This window comes from Pantherophis guttatus, chromosome 3 (assembly GCF_059756535.1).
Source record: "Pantherophis guttatus breed Tessera chromosome 3, ASM5975653v1, whole genome shotgun sequence".
Taxonomy (NCBI): domain Eukaryota; kingdom Metazoa; phylum Chordata; class Lepidosauria; order Squamata; family Colubridae; genus Pantherophis; species Pantherophis guttatus.
Genome location: NC_142065.1, coordinates 124,274,305 through 124,299,567, shown reverse-complemented (window position 1 = coordinate 124,299,567; position 25,263 = coordinate 124,274,305). Strand labels below are relative to the sequence as shown.

The window sequence follows — 25,263 nt, the reverse complement described above, 5'->3', positions numbered from 1 at the left end:
TCTAATACGCAGATTTATACAAATCATTTTACAAGGGACTTCTCAACCAGGAACAGCCAAATGCTCAGGATAACTGTTCACATGGTCACCTGAGATTTTCTGTACTTATTTATGAATGCACCAAAGATATTTTAGGCAGGGTAGCAAAGAAGTGAGTTAAACAGCCATATTATTTATTTAATGTTTGTGCTACCTTTTTGTCTGCAAATGACTTTGAGTGACAATGTGATGTTCTGATTAAGTGATTGGATTATACCTAGGGAGATCCATGTTCAAGTCAACCCTCATCCTTGGATTTCATCAGGTGATTTAAACCATTCATTTAGTCTAACCTACTTCATAGAGTTGTGGTTGTGGACAAAATTTAGTGGTATGCATACTACTTTGAACTTCTAGAAGAGTAGGATAGAATTAAGAAATGACAAAAACAGATTCCAGGCAATTTACAATGTAAAGCATATTAAAGAAATTAAAAATACTGTACAGAATAAGAGAATTAAAAGCAAGATGATTACAACATTAATAAGAAGATGCACCCTTACAAGAGGATGGCACCAAACACAGCTCTGTATGAACTGTATTTATAGCCTAGGAGTAACTTAGAAAGTGGCCTCCCACATGCCAGATTAACAACCCTCAGACATCAAGGAACATTTTCAGATCATAACAGCAGGTCAGATTCAATGGGAGAGGCAGAGCCTAAAATACCCCAGCCTTAAACTGTATAGGTTAGAGATCAGCAAGTTTTAAAGATGGCTTTCTTGCCATGGCTGAGCTAAACCCTTATTCGACCAGCCTTGTCAAATGAAATTTTATCCTAATATTCATGCCTTTGTAGGCTGCTGAACCACAACTCTCAGCAGCCCTGGCCAGCAGGGCTAATAATGAGGAGTAGTGGGGCTTCTCCTTCTGCAACATCTGGAGGGCTGCACAATGGAGAGGCTAGACCGGCCTCAGTAGTTATTGTATCTGCAGCTTAAACAGTGAAAGGAAATCAACAACTGGCAGATGACGTGTTTTACTGCAGGTTTGAGAGAAAACTACTGCCAACCATCTACACAAATCCCCATCTCAGACACACCAACAACAGCTAAACCTCCGACAACCTACCCTATCCCATTGGGCCAACCACTTCTGGTGATTACAGAGAATGAGGTTCAAAGCCTATTTCACAGACAAAAGCCAGGAAAAGCACCAGGTCCAGACAAGATAATGCCTTCTTCCTTAAACACATGTGCTGACCAACTGGCCCCCATCTTTACCCACATCTTTAATAAATCACTAGAGATGTGATATACTCCTTCGTGCTTCAAATGCTCTACTATCATCCCAGTGATGAAGAAACCCTCCATCGAGGAACTGAATGACTTCAGACCTATTAATCTAACACAGGGGTCGGCAACCTGCGGCTCCGGAGCCACAAGTGGCCCTTTGGGCCCTCTGCCACAGCTCCCTGTCCCATCACTGGTTCGCCCCGCCCCTCTTATTTCTATTTTGGACTCCAGCCCAAAGTGGCAAGAAGTGAAGGCTGCCTTACGTGCAAATGTGGTGTGAAAGCAGGTACAGAGCAGTTTTGCTCCTGCACTCTCCTCCCCCCTCCTCCTCTCGTAACCCCCTGGCCGGCATTCTGAGCCAGGAGTGTGTGCATGTGTGGAGAGACCCTCCTTAAGTGAGCTGCTGCCCGCCCCGCGCACGCCTTTCCTGAGCTTTGGCACTCATTTGAGGAGGGTCTCCCCGCCCGTGCGCAGCTCCCAGCTCAGCCACAGCTGTCCCGGGCATCCTGAGACGAGGAGGGGGAAGAGGGTTGCCAGAGAGTGCAGGAATGAAGCTGCCCTGTACCTGCCTTCGCGGCACATTTGCACATAAGGCAGCCTTCGCTTCCCGCCACTTCAGGCTGGAGTCTCCCTGCATGTGCGAATGCTCCCAGTTCAGCCACAGCCGGCCAGGGAGTTACGAGAGGAGGGGTGGAGGAGAACAGTCACCCGAAGGGAGGGGGGAGTCACACACATACACAGAGAGAGAGAGAGAGACATAGAGAGACAAATACAGAGTGATACATAGAGAAGGGGTGAGAGAGGAAGAGGGGGAAAGAGAGACAGAGGGAGGAGAAAGGGGGAGAGGGGGAGAGAGACAGAGAATAGTTTTATGGCTGGGTAGGCGTGGCTAGGTGGTCATGTGACTGGGTGGGAGTGAGTGACATTGAATTGGCCATGCCCACCTAGGTTTTGTGGCTCCTGGTGTGTTTTTTTTCAGTAGGAAAGGGGTCCAAATGGCTCTTTGAGTGTTTAAGGTTGCTGACCCCTGCTCTAACATCTGTAGTTATGAAGACCTTTGAAAGACTAGTGCTCGGCCACCTGAGAACAATCATGGATCTGCTGTTAGACACCTTGCAATTTGCCTACCGAGCAAATATATCGACAGATGATGCTATTAATATGACTCTGCACCAGTGGTGGGTTGCTCCCGGTTTGCACCGGTTCACAAGAACCGGTAGTAAAAATTTGTAGTAATTCCGAGAACCGGTAATAACATTGGCTGACCATGCCCCCGAACCAGTCCCCAGCCCGGTCGCCACTCACTTACCCTGCCCACTTCATCAGAGGCTTTTTTTTTTTTTTAACTTTTAAAAGCATTTTTTCTACAACCTCTTTGGCCAAAAAATGCTTTTAAAAAAAAAAGCCTCTGATGATCCCGCGGCTCAGCTGGGATCGTCAGAGGCTTTTCAAAGCATTTTTTCTACCACCTCTTCAACCGAAGAGGTGGTAAAAAAAATGCTTTGAAAGCCTCTGACGATCTCAGCTGAGTTGTCTGATCGGCAGAGGCTTTTCAAAGCATTGTTTTCTATAACCTCTTAAGGTTGTAGAAAAAATGCTTTTAAAAGTAAAAAAAAGAAAGTTGGCCACGCCCACCCAGTCACATTACCCCACCAAGCCACGCCCACAAAACAGAACTGGTAGTAAAAAAAATTAGAACCCACTACATCCTTCAACATCTTGAATCTCCAAAGAGCTATGCAAGAGTCCTCTTTGTAGACTTCAGCTCAGCATTCAATACCATCATTCCAGATATTCTTCTAACTAAACTAAATCAGATAGCTGTACCTGACCACACTTGTAAATGAATCTATAAGCTTCCTAACAGATAGGAAGCAGCAGGTGAAGCTAGGCAAAATCACATCAGATACCTGCACAATTAGCACAGGAGCCCCCCAGAGCTGTGTGCTCTCTCCACTACTCTTCTCTCTATACACCAATGACTGCATCTCAAAAGATTCCTCTGTCAGACAATGATGAATCTGCATACAGACAGGAGGTTGAACAACTAGCCTTGTGGTGCAACCAGAACAATCTTGAACTAAATACACTCAAAACCGTAGAAATGGTGGTGGATTTTAGAAGAAAATCTCCTATACTACCACCTCTTACAATACTAGACAACACAGTATCAACAGTAGAGTCCCTCAAGTTTCTAGGTTCTATCATATCTCAAGACTTAAAATGGACACCTAACATCAAAAATGTCATCAAAAAAGCTCAACAAAGAATGTTCTTTCTGCGCCAAGACAGAACGCTCAAACTGTCCAAAGAGCTGCTGATCCAGTTCTACAAAGGAATTATTGAATCTGTCATCTGCACCTCCATAACTGTCTGGTTTGGCTCTGCAACCAAACAAAAAAAACACAGACTTCAACAGATAATTAGAACTGCAGAAAAAACAATTGCTAGCAACCTGCCTTCCATTGAGGATCTGCATGAGTCAAAAAGAGGGCTGTGAAAATATCTACAGACCCCTCACATCCTGGAGATAAATTGTTTCAACTTCTACCCTCAAAACGACGCTATAGGGCACTGCACACCAGAACAACTAGACACAAGGACAGTTTTTTTCCCAAATGCCATCAGTCTGCTTAACAACTAATTTCCACAACACTGTCAAATAATTTACTAAGGTTGTATTACTATTATTCTCCTCTTCCTTACTAGTATCTATCTCTTCCCACTTATTACTATAACCATGTCGCTTATATTTCTCAACCTTGACTATCACTAAGTGTTGTATCTTTTTATTCTAGATGAATGTATTTTATTATCCTTATGTACCCTGAGAGCTTATACACCAAAGACAAATTCCTTGTGTGTCCAATCACACGTGACCAACAAAGAATTCTATTCTATTCTATTCTATTCTATTCTATTCTATTCTATTCTATTCTATTCTATTCTATTCTATTCTATTTCTATTCTGGAAACTGTTCATCTAACAGAAGGTAACACAATTTCTTTCCCTACAATGCCATTCTGCCTTCCATTGGAGGAATCCTGTTGTGTTTGAAAGAAGTAATATATTACCAATTACTGAACTACCTCAGAAAGAAAAAACAGAAGACATAAATTAAAAGATCTTCTCAATGCTCATGTTTAGTAATTACAGGTCGGTCCTGGGGGTAGAAGATGGGAGGATAACATTAAACGGCTGCCTCTCCTAAAATAGGATACATAAACCTTATGTTCAACAGAATATTTTAACAGGTTGCTTGAATTCTAGTTTGGCTTAACAACAACAAAATACCACAAAGTACATTTCCCTTAATATAGCACTACTGAAAGCTGCTGAAATGTTTTTAATTGTGTGCTTGTTACAAACCCATCTAAACCATTTGCTTCTCAGGATCATCATTGTTTGGCTCTGTAAAAAGTTAGCATTTTGACTATATATAAACATAGAAATCAATTTACCAGATTTATTTTCAGAATTCTGAATCAGCACATTTTCTGTCAATTAAATCACTGTGAGGATTGTTTTATGGTTAAATATATCATTCACACCTAACAGCAACTTGATATTCGACTATAGTATACAAAATATCCACACACAAAAGAAACAAACAGATTCCATAGAACTTCAAAGGCTAATCAATCAAAATAATGTCTTGGGCTTCATATTCATTGCGCCTGTTCAGATGGCAAAAATGATTAAGTCAGCAGTTCCTCAGGGAAATTAAGTCCCTCCCATGTGCTGGCAATGCATGATTGCAGATGACCCAGACAGTCAAGTGCCAACCATGAAGTCTTCCTAGCTACCGCAAAAATTTGGTATAACAAAAGAACCCACACTATCATGATCAGAGTTAAGGTCAGTCTACTAAACACCTTTCTGCCCTTTCCCTCTCCTCTTTCATTTGGCTGTATGAGAAAAAGAAGATGGTGATAGAGATAGGCTTGCTAAAAAATTTTTTTTTAAAAAAACTATTTCATGAATTTCCCAGAGTTGGGAGGAAATCATAACAAAGCAAATTATACTACCCCACCCCCACCCAGGGGTAAAATCCAGCAAATTCTGAAAGGTTCTGGAGAACTGGCAGCGTAAATTTTGAGTAGTTCAGAGAACCGGCAAATACCACCTCTGGCTGGCCCCAAAGTAGGGTGGGTATGGAGATTTTGCAATATCCTTCCCCCAGGAGTGGGGAGGGAATGGGGATTTTGCAGTATTCTTCCCCTGCCACGCCCATCAAGCCACATCCACAGAACCTGTAGTAAAAAAATTTGGATTTCACCACTGCCCCCCCTCATGTGCCCTTACATCAGGATCAGAATTCAGCTCTGCTACTACCCATTCAGCTCCTCTATATGATATTGTAATGGCAGCATTTGCCTGATTTCCATTGCTGAAACTCAAAAATCTCCAACAGAGGAAAAGCTGCCATCAGTGGCTATATGGATTATGTGCTATATTATGTTTCAGAACAATCAGAAAGTGAATAGTACCCAGACAGTCTTAGTCAGAAAGCAAAGTGATGAATTTAGACAAATCTTAAAATGTTAATTTTTTTTAGTGTTTTACTGGTTTTATTGTTTTTGTTTTTAAATGATTTTAAGGTTTGAATTATGTGTTTCTGACTTGTGAGTTTCCCAGAGTCATCTGCTGAGATGGGCGCCTATAGAAATCAAATAATTAAAATCAGTGATCAATGCAAATAAGTAGATGGAGAGGTGAACACATTAGCCAAATCTGAAAGCCATGCCATTCCAGGAAAAGACTACAGTATTTTCTAGATAATAGGAATTAGATATATACATATACTTGATATAACCTAGGGTTATTGATAGTTCCTACTGGAAGCTGAATCCAAAGGGAAAGATTTTTGCCACCCCTTAAAGACTGTTAGTTTCCAAACTACCATTTGGCCTTATGGGCTCTGCCACCTTCCAATACCTGATGGATAGGGCATTGTCAAGCCAAGGAAAGTGGTGTGAACCTACAGGTAGTCCTTGACGTACGACCACAATTGAGCCCCAAATTTCTCTAGTTAAGTGATATGTGTGTTGAGTTTCACGAGCTTTCTTGCCTCAGTTGTTAAGTGAATCACTGCAGTTGATAAATTAGTAACCCAGTTGTTAAATGAATCTGGTTTCCTAAATGACTGCTTGTCAAAAGATTGACAAAGAGGATCACATGACCTTGGGACACAGCAACGGTCATAAATATGAACCAGTTGTCAGGCATCTGAATTTTGATCACATGATCATGGGGAAGTTGCAAAGGTCATAACTGTGAAAAATGGTCATTAAGTCTCTTTTTTCAGTGCCATGGTAAATTTGAACAGACACTAAACAAACTGTTGTATATTTTGAAATTCAAACAATGATCATGTAAACTTTTGGCATATTTAATAAAACAACAAAAGCTCAGGTTTTTATTTCAATAGTTAGGACAAATGCTGCATAATGCATGAAGACACAAATTTAATATTTCAAGATTTTTATTTACAAAAAAAAATCCATAAGGATTTGGTAGGAAATGAATGTTTCTTTTAGCTCAGTTTTCACTAGATATGGAGTCAAAAAGCTAAACGCACACTAAGGTAGCAGAGTCTAGCTCACACTGGCAATTCTTAAAAGCTAAACAACTTGGCCCTGGTTAAAACTTGGATGGGAAATCACTTGGAATTCCATGGCTGTTCACTAGACTGGAAAATTGAAAAAAGCATCATGGAATAAGGCAATAGCAAATATTTCCATAATGTTGGCAACAAAATTGAATGGATGCAATCACAAGGAGTCAAGGTCATCTTGAAGAAATTGTTACCTTTTTATTCAGGCAGAGCGTGATAATATGAATCATAGTATGATAATATGAAGAATAATGCCATTGCCAAGTTGGTTTACATAAATAATAGTATAAACCAAATACAATATCAGTATTTCAGCTTCTAAGCTATTCAGTATTTATCAGAACGTTTGCATCTGGTACTCCACCAGCTTATAGGGCTGGTATTCCTTAACCAAATCAGGATGATGTATGCTGTACTAAAAATAGACCTATTTCATTAATGAATAAAAATGGAGAAATGTTATTTATTTAGAAAATTTATTAACTTGCCAATCAACCCAAGAAGATACTGTACACCTGGTACATCCTGATCAAGCAGGGTTTATTTGTTGTAGATGAGATGCTGACACATCAGTAAATCTTACAGCTTTAAATAATCCTAAAGTGGATCCAGCTGTCAACTTTTCATTGGATATTGAGAAGGCTTTTGATAAAATGTATTGGCAATGCATATTTTTAATTTTTTTCAAAGTTTTATTTTCCCTCAGGGCTCTTCTCTCTCTTTGATTTAGTTTGGAGCCATTAGCAACTATAGTTAGATCAAAGGCTATACTGAAATTCATGTTCTAATTCATACTGGTATAGAAAGCAAAGTAACCCCATTTTTAGACAATATGTTGGTATTTATTGATAAGCCTGAGGGTTCCAAACCAAAAGCAACAAAATTAATTGATGATCTAGGAACCCTTCCCGGGTATATTAATTGGTTTACATCTGAATTGATACCGTAGGGAGCTATTAAGTCTTCAAAATCAACTACCTCTGGACAGTCTTGATGGTGCCCAAAGGCAATAATTCATCATGGACTGAGAATACCTCAAGCTTAACTCAGATGGTTAAGTTAAATATAAATATATTGTGATAAAAAGCAGCAATAGATTTAGGCAGCTGAGCTTCATTTAAACCGAGTATGTGGGGAAAACTAATATTTGAAAGATGACTATTTCATCACGGTAATGTACACCATACTTGCATGTTATGCCTCCATATGTTCTTAAGATATATGTACAGAGGTTTCATGTGCTATTTCAGAAGTTTGTTTGGCAAAACTATCCTGTTTTCTTTCAAAAAATTTCTACAGTCCATTAAGGAAGGCATGTTTCCTTTTTCAGGATAGCAAGATCTATCTATTGTACCAATAGAAGAGAATATTTGTGGCTCAAGGGTCCTTGGTCCTTCTGGGGTCCTTGGTGCTGAGCTTGGTTGTTTTCTTGCAGATGTTTCTTTACCAAACTACGTAACATTATCAGTGCTAGTAGGGAGTGGAGTTTCTTATTTTCTATTTTAGTGGCTTGCCCTGCCACTGTTGGTGGGAGTGGTCTTGTTGGTTCTTTGATTATGCTGTTGTTTACTGTTAGTTTACTTGGCAGTTCCTTGATAGGGGTATTGTTTGCTACTTGATTGTTGATGTTAATCTACTGTACTGGAAAATTGGCCACATGGGCCATTTTAGATTGAGCAAATTTCGCTCCCCAAAATCCTTGAAAACTATAGAATTTTACCTCCTTCTATTTTTGTTACCCTGCCTGTCTTTTAATTTTTACAATCATGCTTAGTTAAGAAACAGGGAAAGCCAAATTGGAGAGGCAAAGTGTAGAGAATTCCCTCTAGTATTATAGGACTTCAATATAAATTAATAAGCCAATAATAACTGTTTATAAACAGTAGCTGCTACTAAGTATTAATTTGATATTTGAGAGTATATGGAGACATGGTGGGAAGAACCGAATTGTTTGCTAAGTGAACATTAATGTAGTTTTACAAATTTAAATGTATTATTTCAACAGAAATATTTCATATCTATTGGAAGAAACCAATAAATGCAGATAACTTGCATGTGGTATTTAGAACATAACACTAGTTGCTATGACATAGTCTTGTGTTACTTTTATAGCTCCCTTTTGGAGAATATATTTTACATGCATTACTTCGCTAGACTAATACATGAAATAAATGTTTGCTAAGCAGCAAATGAGATTTTTGCATGTATAATACTATTTTATAAATGGTGAATGGGGTTTTATGTATGCATAAAATGGCACTACTGATGTGTAAAATTATGAATGATTTTGTTCACTGTACCTGGACAAAACTGAGCTCCAATAAGCTGAGGGTGTACTGCATATTTTGGTTCTGAAAGATTCATGTAGATGCCCATTTTAACATAATATAGCAATAGCTTGGAGATTAATAAAAAGAATGAGATAATGCATACTTCTATAGGAAAGAATACTGTATAAAGTGTTAAAAGAATATAAATTGACTTAAATATTGGTAATTTAGCTTCACAGTACAGAATGAAAGGTTTATGCATGAAGATATTGGGGAAGAGGCTACTGTCTTATATTTTTGATTCCTCTATGATGCAAAATGTATTTTAAAACACAGATGGATAATATCTTGGCTTTTTGTTTTCTTCGTTTACAACACTATTGACTAGTCATCTTGGCTAATCTTCCCAAACAAGGGAAACTTAAACCTAATTAGTACTTGAATCAGCATCCACTAGGAAATCCCACAATGGGAAGTTGAAAAGACATCCAGAAAATAGCAAGCTCTTTCTGTACTATTAATTACACAGATGTATCCACAAAGTCATCAGGAGGCAAGATCAGCCCAAAAGAAACTTTTAAGATGCTCAAAATTCAGATTTATGTACATCCTAGTAAGCACAGGTAGAACTCCACTACAAAACTGCTCTTTTACTGAGAACAAAGAGTATAGCATTCTACTAAAGAGCCCTTGTGACACAGTGGTTAGAAATGCAGTATTGCAGGCTAACTCTGCCCACAGCCTGGAGTTCTAGGTTGCTCAGCCTTCCATCTTTCTGAGATCGGTAAAATGAGACCCAGATCATTGGGGGCAATGTGCTGATATTGTAAACCGCTCAGAGAGTGGTATAAAGCACATAAGTGTAGGTGCTATTGCTAAAGTCAAGTTAGAACCCACTTTTATTTGCTGTTTGTGGATCTTAAAAGAACTTAGCCAACAAATGCCTCCTTTCTCTTTTTTTTTAAAGGTCAGGAGTACAAAGAAACACCTAGAGCAGTTTTGCTTTGTGGAACTATCTGCATTTCCTCCCTCTTCTTTGCAGGCCACTAACCTCTTCTTCGACCTGAGTTTAAAAAATAATAATAATAATAAGCTGCCCTGAGAGGCTCACTTCACGCGCCCCCTGCCGACAAGGGCACAAATTCTCACCTTAAAGCTGCAGGATGCTGGAAGCAAAACGTTTCAAAGCAGAGACGATACAAAAGTTGAGCTACAATACACCGACGAGCGTCTGCAAAATCGTGTAAAGTCACATTTCTCCCTTGTCCTATCCAAATCCAAAGTTTCTCTGCCTACAGGGCAAGGAGACCTGTTGTATACTTACCTCCTTTAAAACCACCACCGCCCCGCGCCTCTACCTCCGTTTCTCAATATTCCCTCGCATTCTTCAGACCGATACACAGAACGGTCCAACGCGTCCCATTTTTAGTTTTTGAAGGCAGCGCCCACGCATTCTCTCTCTCTCTCTCTCTCTCTCACACACACACACACACACACACACACGCCGCGATCCCGCGTACGCGCGGATTTTGTTTTGGTAAAACCGCGACAAAGTCTGGCAAGGAAATGCCACGCAAAGTCTTTAAGGAGCAAACCCCGCGAACTTAGTTATCAACCCTCGTGAGCCTGGCCGCTGCGCAACCTTCCCACTTGAAATAAGTACAAAGCGACGGAAATCGACTAAGCCTTTATCCTTTCCGATAAACAGGGAGGGAGGGAGAGAGAGAGGGCGAGGCTGTAGGGCGCGACCGACTCTCACCTTTGTCGGGAAGGCTTCACTTTTTGCACACCTCCGTTTCAAGGAAAGGGCAGAAGAAGTGCAAGGCGACGCGACTGTGGTCACCGCAGAACTATCCTCCGAAAGGGGCTCGGCTCGAGTAGTACTTGCACAGCCGACCCGGAGCGCTCGGGAAGGTTCCGAAGAGGTGGGGAGTAAGAGAGCGGCTGCAGGCGGGTGGGGCACAGACCCTGGACGGCTGGCTCCTCTGGGCGGAGGCGGTCACCCGCCGGCACCACTCTCCGAGACGCTAAACGGGGAAATTAGCGGGATGTGAAAAGGAGCGGAGAGCGGCGCCAGCAGCAGGTCCCCGCTGAAGGACCTGGCGGGGAGGCGGCGCCGGAGCTGCTGCATGTGCGAGCGGCCAGTTGCTGCCGCGGTTGTTGCTCCTCCTCCGGCCCTCGCGGGGAAGGATGTGGAATTGGAGCCGGCCAGCCCTCTTCGCCTCCCGCCGCGGAGGGAGTCGCTAAGGGGTGGCCTCGCCCACCTCTCTTCTCCACGTCCAAGAACCACGGAGCGAGCTTTAAGTAGCAGCCCTCCCTCTCTTCCCGTTGGAAAGTAGTGACGTCTCCCTCCTGTGCCTACTTTCTGGAGAGCTTCGAGGCAAAGAAAGCGGGCCAGGGGCCCCAGATAGGCTCCCCATCCCCTAGCGCGCTCCCTTCAGCATTCGGTTTGGAGGGGCCTCCCTTTGGCATCTTTGCGGCTGCAGCCTAATCGCTTCTCAGCAGCCAAACAGGGTTGTCCAGGGACTGGCCTAAAGTTAAGTTTCTGCCTTTTAGCCTGTGAAGAAGGACTTATAAAAGTTAGGAACCCCAACCAAGAGAGCACCACAGTGGCAGAATTATCTGTTACTGCCTTTCAAACTCTCCCCACCCTAGTTCGTTCCAGGTCTGCCTTTTAGCTCTCCAACCTCCTCCAGGGAACCTTTTCAATGGTATTGCAATACCAAGCAATAACCTGACCAAGTAAGTAAGTCGAACTGCAGTTTTGTACACTGGCCTTAAAAACTGCCATGAGTTTTTGGCATCCCTTCAACCAGCCCTTTAAGGAAGAATCAATTAAGCAGTTTAAGTGCCAGTAATTAAAGGATGGGAAATTGAGTAAGGTGCTGTGCCTGTGAGATCTAAGCCCTTAGAAATGCATGCACGGGTGGTTAGAATTTCTTGATGATACATGTAAAGGCTCCTATGTATTCCATGCACAGATGATGACAATGTGTTCCTAGCAATACGTCTAAAGGTTTGCTCATATACACACGCAAGGTGCTTGTCTTCTCTCCGTGGAAATTTGGTCTTTTGATTTTCCTTTAGAAAAAAGCATCTCACCATCTTCAGTAAAATTGACTGTCATCAGTGCATAGGTTTGTAGCCTGCCTTTATGGCCAAAATATAAACAAATGTTAACACTTTCAATTTGTCTTGATTTCAGTTTTTCCAGGTGAGTGCCCATACTTTCCCATGACTGAAGATAAGATGATTTTATTAGGTGATAAGTCTGTATAATGTATACAGTAGTTAATAATAAAAAAGGTGAAATAACAACATTCATGGGCTGCATGCATTTTCTTCCATAAAAGTAGAGAGAAGATAGGTATGTTGGCAGTGGATGCAGAATCCAAAATTTTCTTGAGGTACTGTTTGGGCTTTAGTTGAGTTCCTACCAGTGGTGAAATCCAAAATTTTTCCCTACCAGTTCTGTGGGCGTGGCTTGGTGGTCATGTGATTGGGTGGGTGGGTGTGGCCAACTCAATGTCACTCCCACCCAGACACATGACACTCCCCCAGCCACACCTGCCCAGGTTTTGTGGCTCCTGGTGTTTTCTGTGGGAAATGGGTCATGTGACTGGATGGGCATGGCCAACTTGATTGGTCTCACCCTTAGGAAATTTCTCCTTAGTCCAACTCACAATAAAATAGCACAATAAAATAGCACTGTTCCAATACTTAGAATAGAATAGAATAGAATAACAGAGTTGGAAAGGACCTTGGAGGTCTTCTAGTCCAACCCCCTGCTTAGGCAGGAAACCCTACACCACTTCAGACAAATGATTATCCAATTTCTTCTTAAAAACTTCCAGTGTTGGAGCATTTACAACTTCTGGAGGCAAGTTGTTCCACTGATTAATTGTTCTGTCAGGAAATTTGAGGGGCTCCTACAAAAATGAGGGAGTCAATCTATCTTCCAAAGCACCAAAAGGCACAACAAGAAACAATGGATGGAAACTAACCAAAGAGAGAAGCAGCCTAGGACTAAAGAGAAATTTCCTAAGGGTGAGACCAATCAACCAATGGAATAGCTTACCATCACTAGAGGCTTTCAAAAAGAGTGAGGGAAGTACACCCCAAAAGGACAGTGCCAGGAACCACTAAAACAATGCAGAAAACTTAAAACAGCCATTCCCCTTTTTAAAAAGTCAACCCCAAAGCAAACGCAGCAGCTGAGAGGGAAACTAAGAGCAGCTGCTCAGGCTAATTGTGCTGCCAAAAGCCATTAACCCTTCCAACTCTATTATTCTATGTTCTCTCTCTACTAAATTGAGTGCTTTGCAGCAGAAGCAATACAGCTGGCTGGACCACACATGCATTAAATTCACGGCCTGTATGATCAAGCTGCATCATTGTCCCCTCCTTTATTTTCCCCCCAGGAAGAAACAAGAAGTAGCCAACACTGCAGCAGCTATAAAAGGTCTTGGGGAAACTCCAGGGAGTATCAGCTGATCACAGAAGTGTTACTTAATACTCTTTATAATGAAAATATTTGTAATCTTGTCCTTCTTCCTGAAGGAAAGAGGTTAATTCCATTCCCTGGATGGGTGATTGATGGGTTTCCCTGCCCTAATCCTGTCAGTTTGTTGTTTATTGACTTGATTCAGCGTGTATGGCTGATTCCAGGTGCAACTGTTAAGTGGAGCTATTAACTGAAGGGAGAGAGAGGGAGGGGAGAGAGAGAGAGAGAGAGAGAGAGAGAGAGAGAGAGAGAGAACACGAGAACCTCTCTTGCACTTTATTTTTAACCAGTTCTCCGAACTGCCTAAACAATATACTAACAGTTTGGACGAACCGTGAGAACCGGCTGAATTTCACCTGTGGTTCCTACCAACTGTTTCCTGCAATGTCTTTCTATTCTTGCATGAATATTAGTCAAGGAAAAAGGTAGGCATTGCATTTTGGGACATGTCCCCCTAAGTGTTAGTCTTTCACCAAGTTATTCAGGCAGCTAAACTATTTCCCAGTTTTAGTGACAGTCTTGAGAAACAGCCTTGAACTTTAAATGGACTGTTTTCATTATTTGGAAGTTTTTTTGGTAAGAGTCATGAATATATAGGTACCCTCTGATGTTTTGATTGATTTATATCACTCAGTGGATGACTACTTAATTGCCATTTTTGAAAGGTTCACAATTTTGATTACTAATGTAGTATCTGTTGAACTATAATAGAAGCTTGCTGAATCTGGAGTTTGCTGGATTTTCAGCCAGACTAATCAAATCTTTAGATCAGTTTTGCAGTGTGAAGAGAGAGCTCCCCCTACAGATCGCCATCTCTGATAAAAAGGCTAAACTATCCCTCTGCTAGCTGACCTCATTCAGGGAAAATCATATTTGCATGGTTTTATATACTGCATATTCTTCAATACTAGATGTTCAGATTAAAATATGCTAGGTATTCTATTAGGATTGCATTTAAATTAAATTGCTTTTGCTTTCACTAGATGTTTCACTGGGCTATATTTTCTGGCTGATTAAGTTAATAAATTGAATTAGTACAACATTTAGTAAAGTCTTTGTAAAAGAACCATCAAAGATTGCAGGCAGGCTCCCAACTGCCTTCATTCCTCAGAGATTAAGAGGCTTACCGGGTTAAGAGGTTTGTATAACTGAAGGTGAAAATTAAGTCATTGTCCCTGTCAGCCTGACTAGAAAATTTATCCAAAGATCTCTTCTTATTGAGGGGAAAGATTCGCCATTTTTCAACTCTTTCAGCCAACTATTATGGCAAAGGATTCAGTGGCTGATTTCCACAGAACCTGTTGTGCATCCTACCCAATGATGGCTAGATCACACACTAAGCCAAAACAAACCATGTTTTAGTAACCCACACAGGTTTTTGTTAATGTAACCTTACAATAATATAGGATTAACTCATCTGGTCATGTTTCTTCTCTGCTCTGCTTTGCAACATCTGACATTCTTGTATGTCTGAACCCACAACCCATTTATAGCCCAAGAAATTAGCAAGGGTCTCTTCTGAAGCCAATCAAATATTTATTACAGTCAAAGATCAGAATAAGGAAGGTGAGTTACATTCAATTAAAAAGCATAAATATATCAAGTATAAAAATAATTATAAAAAACTAAAGAAATATAAAATAGAAGTATATATAAAAACAAAAAAGAAATCTAAGGGGGGGAATGTTAGATGGGTATAGGAAACATATAGGTTAATATATGACAGACAAACTATCATAATACAGAACACTGTAGAATAACAAACTATATGCTCATTAAGATTAAGTTATGGCACAGGCCATCATCTGACAGAATTTAAACACTTCTGCGCAGAATCTGGCAGCATATGTTGTAACGGATAATATCTGAAAGCAGGATAGTCGTTTAAAATTGACTTGTGTGCCCTGGCTATTTATGTAATAATGGTAAAATGAGGCTAGTACAAATGTCTCTGTAATATAGGCATTGGAGGAATTGTTGTATACCCAGAGTCATAGGGGCATTGACAATAACACTTAGCACTTAGACTTACATACCACTTCATAGTGCTTTACACTATCTAAGCAGTTTACAGAGTCAGTGTACTGCCTCCAACAGTCTGGATTTTCATTTTACCGACCTCAAAAGGATGGAAGTCTGAGTCAACCTTGAGCCGGTCATGATCGGACTTCTGACAATGGGCAGAGTTAGCCTGCAATACTGCATTCTAACCACTGCGCCACCACAGCATTGTCTCTCCAGGTAGGGAATTTTCCTGTATCAGACTTCAAGGACAGCTTAAGAGAGGGCATGACAAAGCAAAGGTACTCCAGTGGTTAGGTACTTCAAGTTTAATTAAATATGTCATTGGGGAAGCAGAATGCCTGTTCTTCACTGGCAATAAATTTTATTCTGTAAACCGTCTTGAGCCGCCATGGGCAAATAGGCGACAATATAAATTCAATAAATAAATAAATAAAATAAAGATGTACGACCTGTCTAGATCAAATTGGTGCTCTGTGTCTGCTACAAGCTGTTTTAATAAACACTCTGGCTTAATCATATCCCATGCTGAGTAGAAGGCCTGGAGACAAGCCCAAGAATGACATTTTAGTTGCCACTGCATTTTTCTATGTGGACTGAAAATAATCTCTCATAGTTAATGGGGCAAAGCCAAGGGGGGAAAAGGATAGTCTGAGCCCATAGCTGAGCATGGTCACCCACATTTGAGCCTCCACTTTCATCAGGCCTGTCTCTAGTCTCAGGGTGGCATTAGGGAAACATTTTGGGACTTGAAGGGCCAAACTTACTTGGATCGAACGTACAGTATTCTAAAAAAGAAGCTATTCTATTAGCTTAGCTTCAAATAATTGGAGTGCTTCAGGTATATGAAGGCCACCTCTTGTCTTGAAGACTTTAAGGACAGCAGATCAGCTTCTCTGTACATATTCAACAACATAATTGGTGAAATGGGGTTTCCTGCAGAATGAAGGACTATTTCTAGCTATTTGAAACAGGAGACCAGCTCAATCCCATGGAGGTCTCTTCTGAACCATTTGCCCTGGCCACATTCCTGTGCCTACTATGCTGCCTTTTATCTGACCATTTCCTTGGCTGCTTCTCTTTGCACAGCCTCCTAATTTCATTCTCACATACCATTGCAGCAAAGACCCTCCTGACCATAGCTTTTCAATGATTAGCTGTGAGTCCAGCCTATCCCCAACTATTTCCCCCAAGTTGCTGGTCTTTAATGGGGAAATGCCACACCATCCAAGACCAACAATGAAAACATTCCCAACCCAGGAGACCAAACAGCCAGAGCCACGCAGTCATTTCAGCATTGAGCCAAAATCTGAACTTCCTCCTCCAGATCCAGGAGAGCCTTTGGGCATCATACTTAGGGTTTTTTGGGGGGGTGTTGAACTGTGAACTAGGCATGTCAGGAATGCACACTGAGTCAGACTGGATCTTTCCCGACAGCTTATGTTCCAGACACCCATTCTTTCACTGACATAAAACTATACTGGTATACAAATAGCTGTCCCCTACCCCATTTACGCTGGTGTAGATCCACAAATCTAGCCAGAGGAAGTAGGGAGCTTCAATGTCTAGATGTGCACTCCTTTTCACCTATGCAGGGTATTGATTAGTAGAGCCACATGCTGGTACATCTGGCTGCTCAGTTTTGAGAGGTAGCAAACTACTGTCAGGAAGCTCCCAACCTAATAATGTTGGGGCTTGCCTGGTACATTTTGAGATTCCACTTGACATGGGTTTATCCAATGGCTGGCTCACCAGCCTCCAATTGCCGATGAGCCTGGATTCCTCATTCAAAACCAGACCTCTGAGTCCAGGATAAAATAGTTCACAGGATTGGAGGCCTAGGGTGTAAAGAGAAAAAAACCTTTAAAAAAACAATAAATCCTGTAGATTAATTTATCAGTTTGGAGACCCTGCAGGTATATGAACAATATCCAGTTTGAAAATTACGGATCCTCTGCTGTTAAGCTAGAATGTCCTTAGAGATTGGTGCCCATAGATTTAAATGGAAGGGAGGAGAAAGAAAACTTCAAGGATAATTTAGTGAGAGGAACTGAATTAAATCCCAGAGGACTTTGTGATTGGATTATAAAGGATTAACAATGCAATGGTGGTTGTTTAGACAACTGTTTGGATTACATCTGAGTTGACAGAATGGAGTATGCTTAATGGGAAACATATATACTGTAAAATTATATTGCTAACCTGGAGTAATAAAAGCACCAATTTATTAGTATGAGCTTTGTGGATTACAATTTACTTAACCAGACATATAAAATATTGATATATTTACTATACATGATACTTAAAGGTCACGGTACAAAGACAGGGTTATTTGCCTGCAGATATTTGCTTACTTACTCATCTACTTATTATAATGCCAAGTGCACAAATTTTTCCTTTAATGAAATCAGCATGGAACTTTTTTCTCCTTTCAGAAGTATCTAGGAATAAAATAATAATGCACGTAATTATTGACAGTCAATTATAAAAAGCAGCTTTACTCAGAACTGCTTACATCCCACAACAATACCTCTAACACCATAAAATATCAACATCTGCCTATCCCGGGTCCTTGGGAAGGACTCGATAGGTGGTTAAAAATTGACAAATCCAGTCTGAACATCTGACGGTGTGGCAAACTAATCTAATACAATAGAACAAATAGGGTATGGTATGGTATGGTGTGGTATGGTGTGGTATGCTATGCTATGCTATGCTATGCTATGCTATGCTATGCTATGCTATGCTATGCTATGCTATGCTATGCTATGCTATGCGGTATGGTATATGGTATGGTATGGTATGGTATGGTATGGTATGGTATGGTATGGTATGGTATGGTATTATAAAAAATGGTAAAGGAGTCCCTGCGGATTTTACTCTGCAAGTCATTACCAACTACAGGGGGTGCAGCTCATCTCCATTTCAAGGCCATTGAGCTAGTGCTGTTCAAAAATATTTCCTTGGTCATGTGGGCAGCATGTCATCACGGAGTGCTGTTACCTTCTCATCAAAGTGGTACTTATTTATCTACCTTCATTTGCATGCTTTCGAACTGCTAGATTGGCAGGAGCTGGGGCGAGGACAGGAGCTCACCCCATCACATGGTGTTTGGGTCTCGAACCTGGGCTGCCAACTTTCCAGCTAACAAGTCCAATGTCTTAACCACAGAGCCACTGTGCTGTCATAATATATAATGCATAATATATAAAATTATGTATATATAATTTTATATATTATAAAATATATTTTTTATATATTATATATTTTCAAAAGTTCTAAACAATGCTATATATGCTACTATTCTAACCAACTCAAGTTAAAGACATGTGACAAATCATTAAATCAGGAACTACCAAATTCATTGATCAACATCTTTCTTATTTCTGAACAGAATTCCCTTGGTTTCTAAACACATCATAGCTATACTCAAATGATGCACAGTACAATTTTCAAATTCAAATTTTCAATTTGCTATTTATTTCTTATTTGTAAAAATTAATATTTGTTTAAGAAGAATGTTTAAAAGATATAAATCCAAGAAAGGCTACTTACAAAATATAAAACCATAACATTGAAACAGAATCATACTATTACTGCTGCCATATAGAACTTACTGAGAAAGTATTTTAGCAGTTGTCTGTAACAGTAGAACATATTCCAGAAGCAGATGAAATAATTATAATTAACATTCTAGTTAGGAACAAACTCAATTTCATATGACAAAGAATCTCATTTTCCCTACTTGAGGTTAATGGATAGAATTTTATTTAAACAGAAGTCTTAAACTATGACATTCCAGAAAACAGTGCTGATATTGTTGTATATTGAATAATGTGTTCTGTTTTATTTTATTACTTGGGAGTTAGCTAACTTTGAAACTGTGAGAAAAACCATAACATGATTTCAACCACTTGTTAATGATTGGCTATAATATGGGCCAGCTTCAACCTTTTCAAACTGTAACATTTACACACTGTTAAACAAAAAGCATGGATTAAAAAACTAATAACAATTTTTGAAAAAGCAAGACATTTATACATTTTGAATGAATACAGTAGCATCTTAGAAAAGCTTTTTAGTCAGTAGAATAAGGCCAGTATTCACAAAATATGTGAAATATGTTTGGAATTGTGGCAAACCAAATGCTTAAGTGTTTATCCCCTTTTGAGCAAATATTCAATAAATATGGATATAAATATTCAAATTATCAAAAGACAATGGTTTTATTCAAATGCTAAGTCAGGAGCAAACAAGTCACTTGGCAATAAATGCAACCAACTGCCAGCGCACAGAGCAGTTTACAAAGTAAGATGAGCAAAAATGTGGCTTTTTGTCAGAGAGACCATAGAATTCAAAAACTGATGAAGTGGAGGAAGACAAGCATAAAATTAAAAAAACCCGAACACATACAGCATTGGGAAAGCATTGCAATAGCACAATAGGAATCGGGATAGTTTATATGCTGGGATGAAACACAGATTCAGTTGTTTTAAGCCCCCACCATCTCTCTCCCTACAAAAAGAACATGTTTCTGCTTGGTAGCAGAAGAGAAAACTGGTGTCCAAGACCTGGATGTCAGCTGGTGGGAACCAGTGACTGGTGACTGTGATCTCAAAGGGAGGAAGACATTGACTTTGATTCATCCCATTCATCCTGCCTCTCTCAAGAAACAAGAAAAATTGTTTCTTCTCAATTTTCATCAAAACCACAAGTGACAAAGATGGAAAAGGAAGGGAACAGATGCCGTATGCTGGTTTTGATGTTCCATCCATTGGGAATGCTGGTCTCAATGGTGAAAATACTTGTCGGTTAGTGCAACAATGCTTTGGAAGAATTTGGGGTAAAGAACAGCTGTGTGGGAATCTCAGTAAATATTATGGGGAAACTTTCGTTTTGCTGAATTTAATCTGCTCCCTTTGGCCACTGTTGTTATCAGTCACCTCCCTTCTTGCATCTTCTGTCCAGCATTATGGAACATTATTGGCATAACATAATGACATTATTGGCAGATTCTCTCCTGTCATGAACAATCTGTGGAGTCAGCAAACAAGAGAACCCAAAGTAGCACCTTCACTTAAGGAACTTAAATTACAGTTGTTGTATTATGGATTCTGCTTGCTTGGCAGCAAAAAGGGGCTTGTATTGCCTTAGGAATGGGAAAGCAAGAGGGACAATAGTAACAAGAGTGGATTGCCTATGAACAACCAAGCAGGAGACTCAAATGCTTCCCCTCCAACCAAACCCTATGTAGTGAATGTGCGTGGAAATCCCAGAGTTTATTCAGCAGGCTTATGTATTAGTTGAACAAAGCTGACGGCATTGATTTTTATCTGAATTCTGTTGTGTATGTTTGCTGCCTTTTTATCTATAAATTAGCCTTCATTCTTCATTCTTAGAAGGGGATTTCTCATTAAAACCTTTACATTATGCAACACTGCCCTATTACAGGTAGTCCTTGACTTACAACGATTCATTTAGTGACCGTTCAAAGTTACAATGGCACTGAAAAATGTGGTTTTTCACAGTTATGACCTTTGCAGCATCCCCATGATCATGTGATCAAAATTCAGAAACTTGGCAACTGGTTCATATTTATTATCATTATTCTGTCTCAATAATGACCAATAATAGTCATGTGATCACCTTTTGTGACCTTCACACAAGCAAAGTCAATGGGGAAGCCAGATTTACTTAACAACCAGGTTACTAACTTACCAACTGCAGTGATTCACTTAACAACCATGGCAAGAAAGGTCATAAAATAGGGCAAAAGTTACTTAACAAATGTCTCACTTAACAACAGAAATTTTGGGCTCAATTGTGGTTGTAAATCGAAGACTACCTGTATTACAGCTACTGCTTGCTGATTAAAAAAAAGTTTGTTTAATATCTGTAAACAATTTCTGTAATTTCTGAGCTGTGGCAGGAAAATCCAAAACACTTTACTTTCTAGTTTTCCTATCAGAAAAACTGGGGCATGAAAGAATAAATCCTTGGTAGAATAGCTAACAATTCCCCTGACAAACAGACTAGGGTGTGTCAGGAGGTTTAGTGGCAGCTATTATAATTATTGTTTACGAAGGAATCCTTCAAAAAAGGAGTCTGCCAAAGGAAGTTTTTAAATTATCCCTCTTCTTAAAGTTTAACACACCAAGGGTATACTTAAACTAAGATTAACAAAATATAATGCTCAAGTTCACCCATTGTGTTAAGCCAAAATCAGTGCATATGCACATTATGGGCATTTTTGGGAAGAAGAGCAATATAGGAGCAAAAAAAGAAATGGCTTAATGCGATGCAGTGAATTTCTGACAACTATTTAATATGTGGTGTTAATGTTTAAGATGCCTCTCCCCATGCATATGAACTGCTTAACGTGCCCTTATAAATAAATAAAAAAAAATCACAGCCAGCTGAATTGACCCTGAATAGGACAAGGAGAAGATTCAGTTAAAAACTTGTGGCCAGTAAACCAAAATGTTTCTATTCACCAAGCATATCTCAAAAGATAGAATGGTGAGCACGCTGACCTAATAGGAAAGGACAAACAATAACAAGGCCAAACGGAATGGTTTATCTAAAATATTTTCAAAGTCACACTGCAATTTCCACCCTGTCTGCCTTTTTCTTTGTTTTGCCTTGCACTGTAGTGGGCCAAAGGTATACAATATTCTGTTTCTGCATTTTCTTACGGCCATTTAGCAAAATATCAAAGTTTTGCTGAGGGTCCAGTATATACTTGTATACATGCAAATAAAATTTGAAGTGTGTCTTCAAAGTGATTAGGTTGCTTTAGGTGAGACAGGTTTTGGCCACAACACAAACTTGTGTTGGAGACCTTCTAGTTTATCCCTTTTTGATATGATTGCTTTTCACCCCAATTCCAATAGAAGGGAAAGGGAAAAAGGGAAGATAGCAAGTTTGGAGGGTGAACAGGGACAAGGGAAAATAATCCTCTTTATTTACCTTTAAATACTAACTTCCTTTTCATCCTTACCTGCATCAAAGACCACCACTCATCCACCCCATCCAAATAAGGATGCTTTAAGCCTATATTTTGGGTATAGTTCTTAATCCAACTGGAGAGCATAAACATTGCTGGTTGGGACTTAACATCCAACAAACCAGGCAGAGAAACTGGGCTAAAAATGACTTCTATTCAGAAGCCATTGATGAACTGTCATCATCAAAACCACAAGTCATATGTGATTTTATTTTCTGTTTCATGCAGAAAGTCTGCAAGGGGTTTCCAGTTGACCATAGATATAGATACTGGTTTTTCCCCTCAAATCAAATAAGTTAATTTAGCCCACTTTGGAAGTTCTATCATCTTCATCAACCATTCCTCTGTTGTAGGCAGTGCTGAGCCTTTCCACTTTTGAGCATAGAATAGTCTCACTGCAATTGTCATATATAAAAATAAAGTTCCATGATTTTTTTCAAGTTCTTTGTCCATTCTGGTTTCAACTGTACTATAACCTTCAAAATCTTCTGAATAAATGCATGTATTTGTATCCAAAATGTTTTGGCTTTTTTACATGTCCAGCAAACATGATAAAATATCCCTTCAGATTGTTCAATTTCCAGCAAAGATTCAAAATACCTTTATACATTGTAAACAATTTATCTGGTGACAAATACCAATGATACAACATCTTGATAAATTTCTCTTTAAACTAGAACATAATGTAAATTTCAATCCTTTTAACCATATATTTTCCCATTGGTTCCTCTGCGTATTATAGTCAAAACGTTTAGCCTATTTTATCATGCATACCATTTTTTTCATTTGTTCTTCTTCTGTCTCATATTTCAGCAAACATTTTATACATTTTACCAATAACATGCTCATATTTGTACATAATTCTGTTTCAAATTCAATCTTGCTTTGCCCAAAACCATAAAATATTTTATCCACTTTAAATCTTTCTGGTAATTGTACATAAGGACTATTGATAAGGATATCTTTCTGTTATCAAATCTTCTCTTGATTTCATTTTAAAGTCCCCTTGAGAAAATTCTCTGTAGGTTAATCATTTATGTTTAGTTATAATTTCTCATCTATGGAATCCTTCTTTTGTTGAAGGGTATAAAGGTATTTTGGGGCAAAACCTGAAAAGCACTTATGACTTGTGGTTTTGATGATTAGAAAAAAATGGATAGAAAAAAAGTAGAGTGTTATATAGTAAGAGAGAATTTTGTAAATGTACACATATTTGCTGCAAAGGAAATCGGAAGCTTCTATTCTTTTTTTTTAATTTTTGCACTTTCTTCTTGCTTGTTTCTGCTCTTTATTAGTTCGTGTTAGTTTTCATGTGTTTTGTAAGACTTTAATAAAAATATATAAAAAGGAGCCATTGATGGAGTCAACAAGCTATCTTTATGCCAGGTACGAAGTAACGGGTTCATGGTTCTTTGAAAGAAAGGTTTGATCAAGGTTTTTCTGCTCTTAGCTAACTTAATAACCTACATATTTACAGTAAGAAAAAATAAGACTAAGAACAAGCCGATGAATCAAAAATTATTAGAAAACATCCCTGAAAGAATATACATGCAGTGGTTTTATAATTTTGAATTGAGGCTTTTATTATATTTCCTCCATATTCTCTTGCTATCTCTGCCACATCTCCAAAGGATTCACTTGGCTCTTTGTTTCTAATGAGATCCTATAACTTCTCATTAAACCAGTCCAGAATATTTTAAAAAGCAATCTAAGAATTCAGTCCTACTCATCCACTCAGAACTAAGCTTCACTGTTTTCCAAAATTTATTTATAAATTTATATCTTCTCCCTTCCCCATAGGTTACTCGCTTCAGCCATGGTATCATTCTGTTACAGGAATATATAATATAGTTTAAAATGAAAATAATAAAATAAGCATCTGTAATTATGCACATGCTCTGCTAGCTGTCTCCAATCAAAAGAAGAAGAAAACTGGCACATAACTTAAGTCCTTGTGGATCCTGTCATGTCCTTATTAGCCCACCTAGCAAGGCCAGGCTGCTTGCTGCAATGTGATCCTGTCTGGGTGGAGAGAAAGGCAGTGAGATAGTCTCTTCATTATACCTTAAGGATCTGTAATTTAAGCAAACACATTGTACGCTGGACATTACCATTTAAACTCCCAGATTTTTAACTGTTCTAGGCTCCTTGACATGCAGATAATTTCTCATTAATTTCCTGTAATAAAATAGCATTGATCTGGTTTAAATATGTACAGAAAATGTACTTTGAAACATTAGAAGAGTCCTCTGACGTATCTGACAGTATTTTTATTCAGTGCATTTTTGAGATATTAGCTGCATAAAGACCTAGAGAATGCTGTGGTATTTACAATTAGGTTGCTTTCCAAATACATGAAAGCATGTCTTATTTATTACATACCAGACATGTGCAAACTTAAATCAGGTTAGAAACAAATAAAATAAGGAGAATACAGGCAATGAGCAAACCTGGCTGAAGAAGTACAAAAGAGATGTAAGACTTAAACTGCTTATTTGGGGTGGGAGGCGGTGAGAGAGTAAAAACAAATCAAGATGCTAATCATAATTGTGCAATTGAGACTCCATCC

The 25,263-nt window shown here is 39.3% G+C and overlaps 1 protein-coding gene across 2 annotated transcripts in view; it reads right to left on the bottom strand.

Annotated features, from left to right (window-relative positions):
- SEMA5A (semaphorin 5A) overlaps positions 1-11,798 on the bottom strand; it is a 228,959-nt gene extending 217,161 nt beyond the window's left edge. The window contains exon 1 of one of the 2 annotated variants that reach the window (XM_060691100.2): positions 10,922-11,798. The gene's annotated coding sequence lies outside the window, so the exon portion shown is untranslated. The remainder of the gene's footprint in view (positions 1-10,921) is intronic. The other variant, XM_087890210.1, reaches the window with a different exon arrangement.
- Positions 11,799-25,263: the final 13,465 nt, after the last annotated feature.